Raw genomic sequence first — 17,217 nt, forward strand, 5'->3', positions numbered from 1 at the left:
TCCATTTGATCTCTTTTCTACAAGGCATACTATGTCAACTAAAACAAATCACAATAAACCAATGTACCATAGCATAATTTGAGGAGGATACATTTTCTATAAGATCATCAAATCAGTGTGATACATGTATAACAAAAACATAATAGCATATAGACATATATTAAATAAGTGCATCAACACATAAATATCACTCTAATTAGGGTCCATTTATGAATGCAAGGCCATATCAACAATGCATGCTATGACCTCATGTATGACAAAAACCATTACTCCAATGTATACATTGCCACATGGAACTATCAACATGCATAAGAAATTCCTAATCAATTACACAGGCACATGAACGCATGTAATTGAGCATAAGAGATCGATTCTTGTAACCAACCTACAAGACATATACATGTAATCAAACAATTAAGAATGTAACCTAACATACAAGGATGTAATCAAGTTGCATATAAGCATGTAATCAGTCATATACTTCTAACCATTCATTCCACAAAATCAACATCAAGTTCCTCATGAAAACCTTACTACAATCATGATCAATCATTATGCAATGCAACAAGCACATAGAATGCAAGTGTAAGAGACACACATGCAACTAACATGCATGCATGACCAAGCACCTTCACCTAAGGAGAGCACATCCACACTCTAATACCAATATGTAACACCCCCTCCTCCCAGGTTTATCCAAGCAATTTTCCATACTTGGTAAACATGCGACAAGAGACGCCACTAGAAGGTATTCAAACTCCTTGGTGAACTTAAGGAAATGGAATTGACGGAACACATCAACCAAACCCATCTACATCAGCAACAACACCCATAGAAGACATGTTAGCCACTCAAACATCTTGTCCCTGAGTCCCACTAATGTTTTAAGCCTTTTAACCCCAGTTCACTCTCACGCTATAGGTATGACAACATCCAAAACCAAAATTCACTCTCACAAGCCTATGTGCCAATATCCATGGACTCTTTTCAGCAGACTTGTGCCAGCGTCCTCGAGATTTGAGCCACTTTTCTAGCCCAGAATCCCAGCCTTTGACTAGAACTTGTTATAATGTACATAATCCATCAAATTCATGAGGACAATACTAATAAATCAAAATCAACCTCAGGATTAGGCCTCAACATCCCCAACTAACACTAACATTCTGTCAAACACTTGGCATCAATGCAACCTACAGTTTTATGATACAAGATGGAGCATGAATGACTAGAAGAACTTATGAAATATAACCAGAAGGATCACCACCTTCTCCATTGAACTGTTATAACATCAATTAGGTCTTGCATCCATCATTTTAGTAATTACAAGTAAATACATGAAATAACCATGATCTGAACTAGTCATATAACCATGCTTATAACTAGCATAAAACCATATAAATATTAGAGATATGACAACCATTAAATCCACATATGAACAAGTGCAAAAGTAAGAGAACTTAGATTTTATTAATCATAGGAAAATCAAACCAGGTTTGGGACTTCCATGTACCACCCGACCGTACATGGTTGAACCAAAACTCTCTTTCATCCTGTCACCTATGTGCCATATTCCAAGCATGAATGTCGTATCTCATAGAACAACCAATCCAATAACAACTAAGGGAATCTAGAGGTTAAACCACCTCCACCCCCATCAAACCGTAATCACATCAAAACTAGTCCTTTGATCATAATCGAACCAAACTTGGAATTGCATCAGAATCCATCACTATCCTTGAGGACTTTTTCATCTCCTTGTCTCTCCAGCTTTACCGCAATCCAATCCTAGATCACTAGGCCCTAAACCGAGACCAGTCTATCAGGCTTTACTGCAATCCAAACCCATATCACTAGGCCTTAAACCAAGACTTCTTCCTCAAGCTTTACTATTTATCTAGCCAAAACTGGTCAAGGGATTCCTAGGCCTTTGGGAATGAAACTTGAGACCACGTCTGCCTTGGATTCTGAAATCCATCTGGTAAACCAACACTCAAAAACTGAAGTAGACATCCCAACACCATGTAATACAGAAAAAGGCAAGGCTAGGCTAAAATCCACTATCATGACCTGGAAAAACCATACCACTGACAACAAGAGAACCATACACCAACATGCAAAGTCATGCATATCCAAACGAGCTAGAAAATCACACATGGAAAAGGTTACGTGCAAGTATTCTTGTTGAAGTTGTTGATGGGCCTATAAATTAGACATAAATTAAGGCCCATCTAGCCATCCTTCAGCACAGTAAACCTCTATTTTCTCATTATATAATGTTTTTTTAACTTTAATATGTTCATTAGGAAGGTTTATGGATAATTTCATATTTGTGCCTAATATTATTTATTTTTGTAGAATATTGTGAGAACATTAGGCAGATTATGAAGATTTAGAGGAGACCAATCCTCAAAAAGATGAAGTTACTGCTTCTGCAAACACAAAGCTTTGATATAAAAAGATTATAAAAACATAATAAACATGTTTTTATTAATCTATTTCTTTTATTCTATCCTCTGTTTCATCAAAAAAATTTTAAACTCCTTTGTCTCTGTCTTTGCAGCATCTCTGCTCTTTTCATGCAAACAAAATATCCATCTTTATACACTTCTTCTGAAGCTCTGTTTTGAGAAAAATGTGCCCAACATGTCAGGAAAAGAATGATATAAAAGTTGCGCTCATTATGCTTAGAAAATGCTCACTGTGTATATAACAGAACTCTCATATTTCCCAAGGACCAATATCAAACACTACATCAACATATGATAGTTAATGTAACTTTGGCTCTGCGTATTCAAATGTAAACACGAGCGCACACTTTGTTTTTAAAGACCCATTCCTTCATGCATCAAACTGAAACTCGGTTTTTTATCATACTCTTTTTCTTCATGTACAGGTGTAGCTTTTAGGCTTGGCATGCTTTCAAAACTTTCTCATTTATTATTTCAACACGCGGTCAACTAGAACAAACACCCTGTTCGTGGAAAATCTGATCTGTGAAGACCCCCTGGCCAAGATTTGTTTTGATTTTTCTATCCTACGTTAACAAATCACATGTTAACCTGAAGCTACTTCCTCGTGCATGCAAGCAAACTCATTGTGTAATTAATCTGCAGCCATGTCACCATTTATTGATTGTGCAATTAAGCCCATTGCATGTGCATTTAATCTCACTGTATAAACACTTCTTTTTATTAGCAAACTTGGCGATTTCATGGAATATAGAAATCGATTTACCAGATTGTTGTTGAAGTGTCGTGATCCCCTTGATTCGTGGCCCAATTCGCTGCATTTCATATCATTTCTCCCTATTAAACACGCTTATTTGTTGACTGGTGGCATAAAGGAATTTTAAATAAATGACAGACAATTCTAAACAAAGACTTCGGAAATCATGATCCCGACTTTACCTCTGTGATCTTCTTCAAAATAGAAGGAAATCAAATCTAGTCTTATCTGATTTGTTTCCACGAGATTTTGGGCAACCAACGGCTCTATTTACCCACTTATCTCTGGATAGACTCAGCTATTTTTACTTACCTCCTCTGTCAAAACGTTTTTAATGCTTTTAATCCTTTGGCTACTATTCTCCTGAGCTTTCAAGGGCTGTGATGGAAAAAATTCATGATTCTGAGCTGCAACAATGGTAGAGCTCTTCTTTGCTGAACGTACAGGGCTCATTTCAAAACGTTTTTACCTATTGACTGTGGTTGTAGCTCTTGTTAAAAATGCATAGGGTTTTTTTTACCAAAACGTTTGACTGTTTTCTTATTACCTTTGCTGTGCTCTGACTGGAATGCAACATGGTTTTTTTCTCTGTTTTTTTAGAACGTTTTGACCCATTTCCTTGTGACTGATATGCTGTGCATATATCCATCGAATTGCTGAATGGAACTATGTTTAATTATGTTCATTGTGTTGTTGACACCATCCGACATTCATACTTGATATCTTCCATGGTTCAGAGTCTCACAATTTTTACTATGGATATCCTTCTACAGTCTAGAGTATCCTCTACAGCACTATGCCACAACTCACATCATTTCATAACTGCGTAATTTTTTAAGTTTCGGAACTGTAGACTTCTCTTTGAAAATTTGACCGTTTTGCTGTTGATGTTGCTGTAATTTAAAAATTTGTTTCAGAAGGCCGTAACTCATTCTATTGGATGCACATAAACGTGGCTAATATTTTATGCAATCCTTCACATGCATTCTTTTATTTTCTTTCAAGAACATGGGTAAATGTTTCAAATGCAAACTATTATTCTTTCAATAGAATGATGCACATTATTTGCATGGAGCCCTCTGGATTTTGATACTATGTATCTCACTTCATTATGAAACCTTCAAGAGTCATGCTCTCACTTTCCATCGTATTGCATTTTCTATGATAACCTCAATACATAAATCATTTCGATTTGTTTGATTTGATTATTTCTCAAAATGCACCTATTCCATATGTATTGCAATATATCTCCTTAATTTTAAAATGACCATTTTTAGGTCATGTTTTAAAATTGTTTCAAGAAGACTAATGCTTGTTTTGTTTGGGCAGGTTCAACCTTTTAAATTCTCACTTTGATCCATTTTGCTTTATGGAAAAATACTTAGGGTTAGGGTTATGAATATGGAATATATGAAGGAAATGTAGAATATAAGGATAATGGCATATTAGGGTTATGGAATAAAAAATATGTACATATGTACATTGGATTAGGTCTAGGGTAAATGTAAATGTAGAATATAAGATAATGGGCATAAAAGAATGGATATAGGATGAAGGTAAATGTAATGAATATAAAATATGCATTCAGGTATTAACTCAATTTTAACAAAGTCTAAAAATTTCTACAAAAATTTGAATTTACAAGAGCAAAATTTTGTACTTACGATTCTTGTACTTCCCTGTAGTATTGGATGAATGTTGTTGTTCTTTAACAAGATTGGATGAAGTTGTTTTGATCAAATATCGTAGATAGATAGAGCTTATTTATGCTTTCTGTTCTAGCATCCTTCATTGATTCTGGTCCATTGCCTATTGATGTCGTTCAGGTCCCTCTGCAATTGATTCTTAATAACTCAGGTCCCTTCTGTCATGTACATTTTTATGCAATATATACATGTTTTTGCTAACATTTCAGGTCCCTCTGCAATTTATTTCAAACATATTCCAGGTCCCAACTGCCAATAATACAAGTTCCATCGTCAATGCAGCTGCATAACTAAGTTTCTTTTTGTGAACCTTCCCCCTTGCTGATGGGAAGACTTGTCCTCAAGTCTTCTTTATTTTGGAGGATGATTCCTGCATACTCAAAATGAAGAAATGGTAAAACAAAATAGAGAATTCATATTGGCCAAGCTGGTTGGTTTTCCGATATGAATTCAAGTTTGTATTGTGCCACTTTCGTGGATTTTCACAACCAAACTCCTTTATTATTTTTGATCTTTTTCTATTTTTTCTTTTTTCTTTTTTTTCTTGAATGGAGGTGGGGTGTAATGGAGTAGGGAAGTATGAAAGCTGATGAAAATAGGTTATATTGAAGTCATGATGTAGTAGTAAGGCTGGACTTCAACATGCATGGTCGTGGAGCTTAACATACGGTATGGATGATGAACAATATGAATTTTTAACTGATATTTTTAATGAAAATATCAGTTAATGCTGCTACCACCGCCAAAGATGTGTCACGGTCATCATTCATTGAGACTCTTCCATCAGTAAGCCGTAGGGTGTTTAAATGCAGTTTAACAATGGGCAATGCAGTAATTGGGCCACGATACAGAAGGATCACGCCACTTCTTCAACAGCAGTCAGGTATACTCCATGAAATCACTACAGTTCATCACAACCAGGTAAATCAATTTAACTTCTCCAGAAAAATTGCCAAGTCTTCAGCTAAAACGAAGGGTTTATACGTACTGAATTTCATTCTCCATTTCTCATTCGAAGTTATTTATGCATTTCTGATTTGAAGCAATGGTGATTGTGATATAGTAGGATTGTGAAGAAGGACAATCTGGACCTCCTTAGTTAGGAGCATCTTCTTTTACATCTTTTGCATCATAAGCCATTGTTAATTAGTGCTCTTAGATTTATCTTCATGAATGTAGTATTGTAGGGAAGAACAACCTAGTTCTCCTAAGTTAGGAGCCTCTTCCCTCATATATTACATAAGTGAATTACAAATTGTTAAAATAGGTTTATATTTGTAATATGTACTTCTTTAAATCTTCAAATTTTATCTTCTAAACTTGATTATATCTAATGTCCATATACAATGGATTTGCCTCCAAGTTTTACAAACCCGGATTGATAATTAAATACTTGTGTTAATTTAGTCAATGAAAACTATGAAAATTAAACCAAGAAGTGTACTTAGCTTGGTGTGGGGGCCCTCCACCCTTGCCTTGCACACTTGAAGAAATCTCAGCTACAACAACTTCAGTAGATCAACCAAGCATGAACAACAAATTGGAATGAAACAAGTTCTTCAATTTAGCTCCCAACTCAAATTATACAGAAGTTACATACAAATTCCATTACAAAAGCCATCAAACTCATGGCTTTAAATAGAGGTTTAATGAAACAAACTGATCTATATTATCTCTAACACTCATATCTATTCATATCCACCTATCTAAGTCGAACTCATCCAATTCATCCCAAGAAATATGGTCAATCCCATAAAATCTCAAAACTGCCCTATTTCCTAGGGATTTTCTGGTGACTAGTCATGTTTGACCAGCATTGACCAGGCCTAATAAAGCTTGTTCTGGCCGAACAAAGTGGAGTTAGCTTAGTCCTAGTTCCCAAGCTGTCCATCCATGCATCAAACTCGAGCCCAAGTGTCCTGCAAATAGGTCATCCACATAGCTATTACGGGAATTTCTGATTCGGTCCAAAATTGCACTTGAAACTCAATTTTCATAAAAACTTCTAGAAATTGCAAAATTAAAATTAAACACCTGAATATGCATAAAATACATCAAAATGATATGGATGTGATGGAAAATGGATGGAAAATATAAGAATTAAGTAGGTTTCTGTTAGGCCCCTATAATACTATTGTAACCCCTTATTGTTATTAGTATAACCCACTTATTATATTGATGTACCCATGTAGTGCCCATATTGTTACTATTGTGCCCCATAGAAGCCCACTATTGTTATTATTGTGCCCTTACATTATTATTGTTACGTCGGCTCTGATTATGTTATAACCCCTTAGACTCCTATATATAGAAAGGAGGTCTTTTCATTTGTATCATCCAAGAATTGTTCATTTATGTAATGTAAAGGAGGTTGCCCCCTCGAAGAGGCTGAATTCTAAGGCGTGGATCTCTCTTTTCTATCTTTTTGTGAGCTGGTTTCATAACATTTGGTATCAGAGCTTTGGATTCTAGGGTTTCGCTGCTCCAAACAGGCCATCGTGGAATTTTCGCTATAACTTGTTTTCTGTGACGTTTCAGAAGTCGCAAAAAAAACCCATTTGAGAAGAAATCGCGCTAAACCTTGGGTCCGAATTTCAGAGCTTTTTGCGCGATATTTGCGGAGATATGATCTGAGGAAGTTGGTCTTTTTGCAGACTCCTGAATTACATTCAAAACAGGTGACCTGGGAAAAATCGTCATAACTTTCTCTCTGAGGATCAGATTGAAGTTTCGTAAGAAGGTACAGAAAGAGGACGGACTTTAGTTTCTTGTGGGTGTTTTTTAGGTCCAAAGGTCAAAACAGTGACTCGTGGCACGTCGTACAAGTTCGCTCTACTGAACTAGTCTATAATCAAGTCACTGTGGGAGATTGTGCATAACTCTTTCTTGGAGAATCCAATTTGGATCAGACTGGTGGCATTGGAAAGAGGACACAGAGGGCTACTACAGGTAGCAATTTCAGAACTTAAACATCTGCAAGTACAGAGTTACAGTCGTTTCAAGTTTGAGGTCCTAAAATCAAGAAAAAGCAAGATGAGGAAGTTTGATGGCAAGGATCCGGTAAATTGGATACTTTAGACGAAGAAATATTTTGATCTACATGGTGTACAACTGTTACGAAAGGTATGTATTGCATCTTCATATTTAGAACCGGATCAATTTTTATGGTATAAAGGGCTTTGTTCTCGTAAAAAACTTGTTACGTGGTCAATTCTCACGGAGGAAATGATAGCACATTATGAGCATACAAAGAGCAACACCTTCTTTAGAGCAACACCACAACAATTGGAAAGAGTAAAAGGGCTTTGTGACATATTTGAAAGTAAAATTATGGCAACAAGGAAGTCTACCCCTCACAACTATAAAGATGGACGTGTTGTTCCTCCTAGCCTTCCACAACCTACAAGGGTTACACCACAACAATTGGAAGAAAAAAGGGAAAAAGGGCTTTGTTACAATTGTGATAGCAAATGCACTAAAGGTCATAAGTGTGCTGAGAAGAAATTATTTTACATAGGATATGAAGAGGAGGAAGAAAAGGATCAAGAAACATCAAAAGAAGAGGATATACGCCAGGACACCACCCCAGAGAAAGAAGAAATGAATCAGACCATATCTTGTAAAGCATTGGCAAGAATTACCACTCCTCAAACTCTCAAGATAGAAGGACATATCAAGAAGAAAAAGGTGCAAGAAGTGAAAGACCACATCGAGAAAGAAGAAATGAATCCAGCCATATCTTGTAATTCAATGGACGAAATTACCACTCCTCAAACTATCAAGATAGAAGGACACATCAAGAAGAAAAATGTTCAAGAAGTGAAAGATCACATCGAGCATCAAGAAATGAATCTGACCATATCTTGTAAAGGACTAGAAGAAATTACCACTCATCAAAAGATAGAAGGACATATCAAGAAGAAAAAGGTTCAAGCAGAGAAAGATCACATCGAGCATCAATAGCAAGTTCTCCAACTTTTAAAGGATAATGCCACTTCGGTGCAAAATCAAACAAAACAACAGGTAGATCAACATCGTAGTGAAAAATGTTTTGATGTAGGTGATTGGGTATTTTTACTGCTACATCTCAAGCAAGCTATTTATGAGAAGGAAATGTTGGCAATAATACATGCACTTAAAAAATGGCGACCTTACCGAATGGGAAGACTCTTCAAGGATGAGGATGTGGAAGCATTGTTTTGTGCTATTTATATTATCCAACCAGATTGGATAAACGAAGCAAGGGATGAATGGAAGAAGGATGAAGAAGTATGGCCACTTATTCAAAATTTGCAAAAGATCCCAATTCAAGCAATATTGCCAGAAATTGAGGAGGAAGGAAACATCATATTGGAACCTGGAGCAGTCACAGAAACAAGAACCCGACAGCTACGAAATCGATCAATTTCATAGTATCTCATCAAGTGGAAGAACTTACACGCTGAATATTCCACATGGGAGGACAAGAACTTTATACAGAAGCATCAAGAACTACTCAAGCGTTGAGGACAACGCTTTTTGAAGGAGAGGGGCATGTTAGGCCCCTATAATACTATTGTAACCCCTTATTGTTATTATTATAACCCACTTATTATATTGATGTACCCATGTAGTGCCCATATTGTTACTATTGTGCCCCATAGAAGCCCACTATTGTTATTATTGTGCCCTTACATTATTATTGTTACGTCGGCTCTGATTATGTTATAACCCCTTAGACTCCTATATATAGAAAGGAGGTCTTTTCATTTGTATCATCCAAGAATTGTTCATTTATGTAATGTAAAGGAGGTTGCCCCCTCGAAGAGGCTGAATTCTAAGGCGTGGATCTCTCTTTTCTATCTTTTTGTGAGCTGGTTTCATAACAGTTTCCCTAAGCAAAAATAGACCAAAACTGAGGCCCAACAGTGGGCTTACATCACATAAGAGTTTTAAAAGAAACAACTAAAATACATTGTAGGGAAACATGGGCACATTGAAGGGGGATTGAAGGAATATCATTCCTCGGTTAGCTATATATTCATTATTTATTGTGTTTATATTAATCACAATTGTAAAATTTTATATTGTTATAACCTTTTTTTTATGCAGACTAATTTTGTATGATGCTATGTAATTATAAAATCAAGCTAACCCCCCTAGTCGGTGTTCGAATGCCCAAAGTAGTAGTGAAATGATGATGTACAAGATGAGGAACATGGAGAAAATATTGAAGATCAAGTTAATGATCCTATGGAAGAAGTTGACAATAATAACATCGTTCAAGATGATGGGACAAATGAATTGATCCAAGACTTGTTTGCTCGACTAGTCAATTATTAGGATGAGGAAAATGATGATAATATTTTTTATGAAACTCTGTTAGAAAGGAAATGACACCACTTTACGAAGGCTCAAGACAAAATATTCTCTCTTCTACATGATTGTTGGTGAGCTTAAAAGGGTTAAATAATAGTTTCTCAAACACTTGTATGACACATATCCTAAGGTATGTAATATGTTTTATCACATATTATACATAAAGGTTTATTTTTTCCCTTTCTTTGTGTTAATTAATGTGTAAAATAAGTATCAAATATTTACGGTTAATATTACTTACACTAACTAGTGATTTTTTATGTTATAATTGCTAGGTGAAATTATGTTACCATCGCTAAATATTCTACCTTACTAAGATTTATATAGCATTATGAAATAAATTGGAGTGGAGTATCAAGCTATAGATGCATGCTCTAATGATCACATTTTATATTATGGAAAACATGCCTCAAAAAAAGTTGCCCATAATGTTAGAGCAGTAGATATCGAACCTGATCAAATAACAAAAAAGGTGCCTCAAAAGGTTCTTTTCCATTTTTCAATAATTCCACATTTGCAGTGATTGTTCATGTACAAAAGCATAGCACAGTTTATGGATTACCATGCACGAAGGAGAAGTGGAGAGGGTGTTCTTCAAATGCCTACAGATGGTTAAGATTTAGGGAAATTGAGCCCGAAAATGCTCGCTTTATAAAGATGAAGCTCATAATGTTAGGATTTCATTGGCAGTTGATGGTTTTAATCCATTTGGAGATCTCAAGTCCATTTACTCAATGTGGCCAATTTTTTTTATAAAAAATAACCTTCCTCAGATTTCAACAAAGAGGGAGCACATAATGTTGACAATGATTGTTATATGTAGTTCTTTACAGTAACTTTTCAAATCCAACATTTTCATTTCTCTTGTGTGTTTCGTAATGTGTTATATTTATTTATTTTCTTATATATATACATATCATGGTAGTAATTATATCTAATTTCAAACATATAGGTAACTACCAAGTTAAACATATGAATGTATATATCAAGCCTCTTATCAACGAGTTACTAAAGTTATGGGTCAACATCACTATGTATGACATCTATAAACCAATAAGGTAGAGGAAATTTCAATTCCATTGAATACTTGTATGAACAATTCATGATGCTCCAGGACTAACACATTTTGGTGGTAATGTTCCAATATTTCACTTTAATAATATATAATTATTTGAAGATACAACGTATGTTTTTAAAATAATTGCTTTATATAATTGACATTAATACATTAAAGGAACTATGGAATCCACCTCAAGAAAATGAGCTTCATCTCTATGTTTGCTAATAAAAGCATTAGGTAGCATGTAGAATCCCAATGAGGCATCAATTAATGGCTCGTCATTGAATATGGATGGATTGATAGGGTTGCAGTGAGCCATTTGATACATGGGTGCAATACTATGACCCATTACATACTTTGGAATATCTCTTAAATTGTTTGTTTGCATGGGTTTCCTTGTAACAGTGGTTATCATGTTATGCATTACATGAATGTTCTCTAGGGGGGTGCAGTGTTACCATGTACAATTGAATCATGGGTTGCTGGGGCAATGGAAAGAGGACATCCGACCCCATTTCTCCACCTTAGTCACCTCATCTACAGATAGTAAATGACCTATTTATTATTGTTGGATAGTTGATTAATGTCAGTATTTTACACAAGTCATAAATGTTGGGTTTTTAAGTAATCATATGATTCATGACGACTATATAGATGAGATGGTCCATTGTGAGACTTTCATATTGTAGTGGGGTGCTAATTCTTGCATAAAATGGTATCAATGTAAGAAGAGCCTATGAAATGGGAAGAAGAAAATAAAAATGAGGAAGACAATATTATGTTAGTAGAGGATAAGATGGTGTTGCATAAGGAAACTTTTTTGCTAAACTTGTTGGAAATATAACTAGTTCCAGTCTTCACAATTGTTGTTGTACTCATTTCAACATGTAGTCTATGTAACAAATAAGAGAAGAAAAGAAAAAGTTATTATTTTAAATCATGGATTTCATGCTCATTATTGATGGTATTGTATGTAAAAGCATGTTCGTTATTCTTCTAGGGTTTTTTAGGTCTTATGAGTTATTGTCATGAGTCAAGAAAGTCAACATCATGTTTATAAGACCTTTCCGGGAAAAATGTAATTGGATAAAGAATTATTTTGAGCCTGGAAAATCCAAGAAACTCCAAAAGTACAATTCGGACCTAGTATCTTTAGGTCAGCCTAAAGGAGGCAATTCAACCCTTTAGAAAAGTTATAAATACAAGCACTTCGACCTAATTTGTGTCTCATTCACTCACAAGTTCAATTTCAAGAAGGAAGTTCAACCTGTAGCTGGGAAGCAGAAGAAAAAGATAGAAAAGGTCTAAAAGAAGAAAGGAAGGAAGGAAATCTTGTTTTTGGGCTCACTCTCTCACACACATATGAAGGATTAGGGTTTATGCAACTTCCAAGAAGGTTGAAATCGCAGGTCTGAGTTGTAGTATCAAGTAGCTGCGAGAGAAAGATATTTTGTTTTAACTTGGTTGACCTTGGACGACTTCTTGAAGGGTTGAGTTAGATTTTCTACAACATCTATAGGGCTCAAGTTGTAGGTTGAAGTAGTAGTACTAAAGCTGGAAAGTCTAAGTTTCAATGTGAAGCTGGTTGAGGCTAGATCATGGAAATACTTGACTAGAAATGTTGACTTGGTACTTGGAGGAGGATTTGGTCTAGGGATTGGCTCTTCGTTGTCTGTTTTGAAGCAAATTCTACAAGAAGAGAAGATTTTTCCGATTTTCCCCTTGGAGGGGTTTTTTTCCCTCGTTGAGACCCTAATTTATATGTCCTCTGTTGCTACTATTTTTTTTCTTGATATTTTTTTGATGAAAGGATCTAAATAAAGAACACAATAATACTAACTAAATTCACAATAAAACATTAAGGTTAAGAAAAATTGGAATTAATAGCTGCCACTTTGTATTTTTCCAACAAAACTAAGAGAAGGGGAATAAAGTACCATTCATGAAGTGTTGACATGGAAGTTGTAAGATATAGGAATAAGAGGAACCCATGAAGAAATGAATGGTTGAAGAATGGAGAGACTAAATAATGGTTGAGGCTACAATGCTTTTTGGCGTGACAACCCAATGATCTTTGAAATTTAGAGGAAGAGGGAATTAAGGCTAGTTTTGTAATATTTATGTAGAAAATGATTAATAAATAAAGAAAAGAGACTAAGCACATTGTTAGTGAATTTTTTCCTTTGAGTCTCCACATTTAATTTATCATACTTATAGGATGATGTCATTATTTATTACAACCAATGATCTATCAATTTTTGTTGTGCATACTTAATTAACATCATTAAATGATATAGGTCATACATGTTGTTGGGGTTTTGTATAATTTATCATGTTTATATGATGATATCATCATTTATTGCAACAAATGATCTATCAATTTGTTGTGCATACTTAATTAACATCATTAAATGATATAGGTCATACATGTAGTTGGGGTTTGTATAATCATGGGATTCATGAAGACAATTTGTTGTGCATACTTAATTAACATCATTAAATGATATAGGTCATACAAGTTGTTGGGGTTTTGTATAATCATGGGATTCATGAAGACAAGTTGTTGGGGTTTTGTATAATCATGGGATTCATTAAGACTATGTAGAAGTGTTCATTATAAAAAAATTGACATTGTAGAAAATGGTTTTTCTTGTATAACTTTCTCACACTTACACACAATTAGTGCTACAATTTCCTTAAAAGTTTTATATTAAATTACATTTGAAATTTTCAAGTTATTTCATAAATTTTATTGAAGTAATGGTTGATTTTCCTTGAATTTCTCGCATTTGTACTTAATTTAATGACATTATTTTCGTTTCTTTATTATTGCCTTTGAATTTTTCAACTCATTTCTAAAAAAAATTATAATAATAATTTTTTTTAGTTTTTTTAATAATTTTATCATGTCTATACCTAAATTTATACCCAAATTTATGATGACATAAAAAATATTACTACTAAACCGACTATATATATAAAATGGTTAGTACACATTGATAGGCATCGAAACACTTACATCATGATATCTCAAATTTCCAAAGTTAAACAAAAATCATAAAAAAATAAGTAGATTATAATTTTATTTAAAATTATTACCATTAATTATAAAAAGGATTGATATATGAATTAAACATATATATATATATATATATATATATTTAAAAAACAAATAACAAAATTCTTAACTATGGATATTGTCTCCCACTTTATTATGGAGAGTCTTAACTTGTAAATTGAGTTTGTTACAATACCATGGCTCACTACTACGACATTGACCAAAAAGCCATAGCTGAGATTGATATGAATAATATGCCTTTTTTTATTAATCATTTTGATTAAAAGAGTAAATAGAATATAACTACTTTTGAGATAAATATCAGTCTTTGTTTTTTGGCTATTTCAAAGTATTTGTGGAAGTTAAAACTATATCACTCACTTAATAATTATTGATAATTAAATGAAAATTTTAAAGTCTTATTCTGAATGTTATCACCATAATTACATAAAAAAATAAAAAATCAAATACCAATAAAAGATATAAAATTTATAAAAACATTTAAACTATGTCATTATTCATAACTTAAGAATGAGAATGTAAACAATGTTCCATAATTATATAAAAGAATAATCAAATACCAATAATAAATTTAAAATTGATAAGAACATTTAAACCATGACATTATTTATAATGTAACCATCAGAATGTAAACGATGTGTCATGGTAGTCTGGAATGTGGCCCTTTTTTTCAAACATTTGACGTGAGGAGTGCTTGAATCTTGTTTTCGAGGTGGAAATAGATTCAACACCAACAAAAATAGCTAGACACCCAAAATCTTAAAGCTTAACAACTATAACTTAAATTTCCAAAAATATTCATAAAATTTATAATCAAAATCATGCTGAAATTTCTATTATTTTCTATCAAAAATTATACCTCATTAAACCATATCATTGTAAAGTAAATACACCACCTCAACTTAAATCTAAATGGTAGAGTATAAAACATTAAACAACGTTTTTAATTTTATGCGAATGTAATCTTTTTTAATGTGAATGTAATTTTTTCCAATGGCATGTTACCCACACGCCATTGTCTTCACAGTCAAAATTTTTACCCACACGCCATTATCTTTTCCCACTCTGTTACACCATTTCTGGTGGCCACCACCGACCCAAGAATCCGCGTCGGCAGTTTCCGCGTTTGTAGGGCAATTTCCGCGTTTATCGCTGCAAGACCAGCCGTCAATACTGCCACTTCTTCCTTCACTCCTCTCTTCTCCCGTTCAATAAGGCGATTTCTACATCTCTTCCGTGTTACTGCTGCGAGGTTTCATGCTATAAAAGTTTTGGCCTGCCTTTGACTACGTTGTCTCAGGCAGCGGGGTTTTTTTGAATACAATTCTCTTCCCCTTGGCTAAAACTCGTTGGCTCTTCGAATCATCGGGTATTTGATTATGCTTGAAGCAAATGGTCGTTCTCCCCTAGACACGCGCTTGGAAAGAGGTCAATTTTGTGAACAATCCCTCCCAGTTTATGATTTTTCTGATTCTGTAAATTTTAGCTTCTGGAAATAGTTCTTAGTTTCCTTTTAACACTGTTTTAGCATTTGTAATTTGGAAATGCATCTAAAGAATGACCGCTAGAGTTTGGAGGGATTTAAGTATAAATTTCCTTTGGCATGCTCCTTAAAATTCCTAAGACTGGGTTTGATAGATGTCACTATGGTCTGGGAAATCTTCCGCTTCCTGAAAAAGTTCATAGTAATTCATAAGCCGTGCTCAGACTTTCGTTTCAAAATAGGAGGGTGGTGGTGTATCGTTGAAATCTACTGTTGTTGTTTAGTGTGTCAAGACACGTCTTCTAGTTAACAAAAGCAGGGTGATGGTAGTCTCTCTGAGCTTCCATCCAAAGCTGGAACACTCTGTCTCTGTAGTATTTGGAATTGTCATGGTATGCAACCAGAAGCTCTGCCCATCAACCGGCGTCTCAAAATTTTCTGGACTGAAATTTTTTTTACGGGCCCGGATTATCTTAGCCTTATCTGGAATTGTTTTTTCAAATCTCTTTGGGATTTGAATTATGTCCTTAGATGACGTGTACTAGTACTTAAAGGCATAAACAATCCGGTTTCACCAACTTTCAGTAATTTACCTTCTGTAGTCCCGTAACCCTACAGTTATTATCTATGACCAAAAGGTGATCTCTATCTCCGTGTCTGCCTTGGGTCCTAGAACCATAATTCTCGAGTCTTCTAAGTATCCGTTTCAGTGTCAGAGATGGTGTAACATCACTCAAATTCCCTCGTCTGACATTTAATCAATCTAGGCTTTATATTCAGAGTGAGGTCAGAGCCTGATTAATGTTCTGGTACCAAATCGATCCACAAATCCATTTTAGGACTAAGGTACTGGCTCAAATCTTGAGGTAGCGGTTTTTCGGAGGCGCATGGAGGGTGACTCAAATGCGTCAGCCACGGAAGCCATGGTCAAAGAAGCAATCCAAGCCAAGAAGGCATGGGAGGATGCCACGCTGTCAGGTGGATGGCATTCCACCCTGGACGAAGTGGTTGTTAAACTGGCGATGGGTGTTGATGATAGAGAGAGAAAAGGTGTCCATAGGAACAAGTTGTCCAAGAAGGATGACAGGAGGGATAATAACCAACAGAAAATAATGATGCGAGAACATGCCAGCAGTTACAACAAGGCCTGCAACCCTGTCAAAACTTCTTCCCCGCCAACTGCAATTAAACTGGACAACATTCACCTGACCGAAAGAATAGAAAGCTTACAGAACCTTGCCTTGGTGGGAAATTGGCATTTTCCAGAAATGGACGATGCCGGGATGAGAAAGTAGCTCGAGGTTCA

Source organism: Pinus tabuliformis, chromosome 2_1 (genome assembly GCF_031772625.1).
Source record: "Pinus tabuliformis cultivar Carrire ecotype Pingquan chromosome 2_1, CPIR1, whole genome shotgun sequence".
NCBI classification, from domain to species: domain Eukaryota; kingdom Viridiplantae; phylum Streptophyta; class Pinopsida; order Pinales; family Pinaceae; genus Pinus; species Pinus tabuliformis.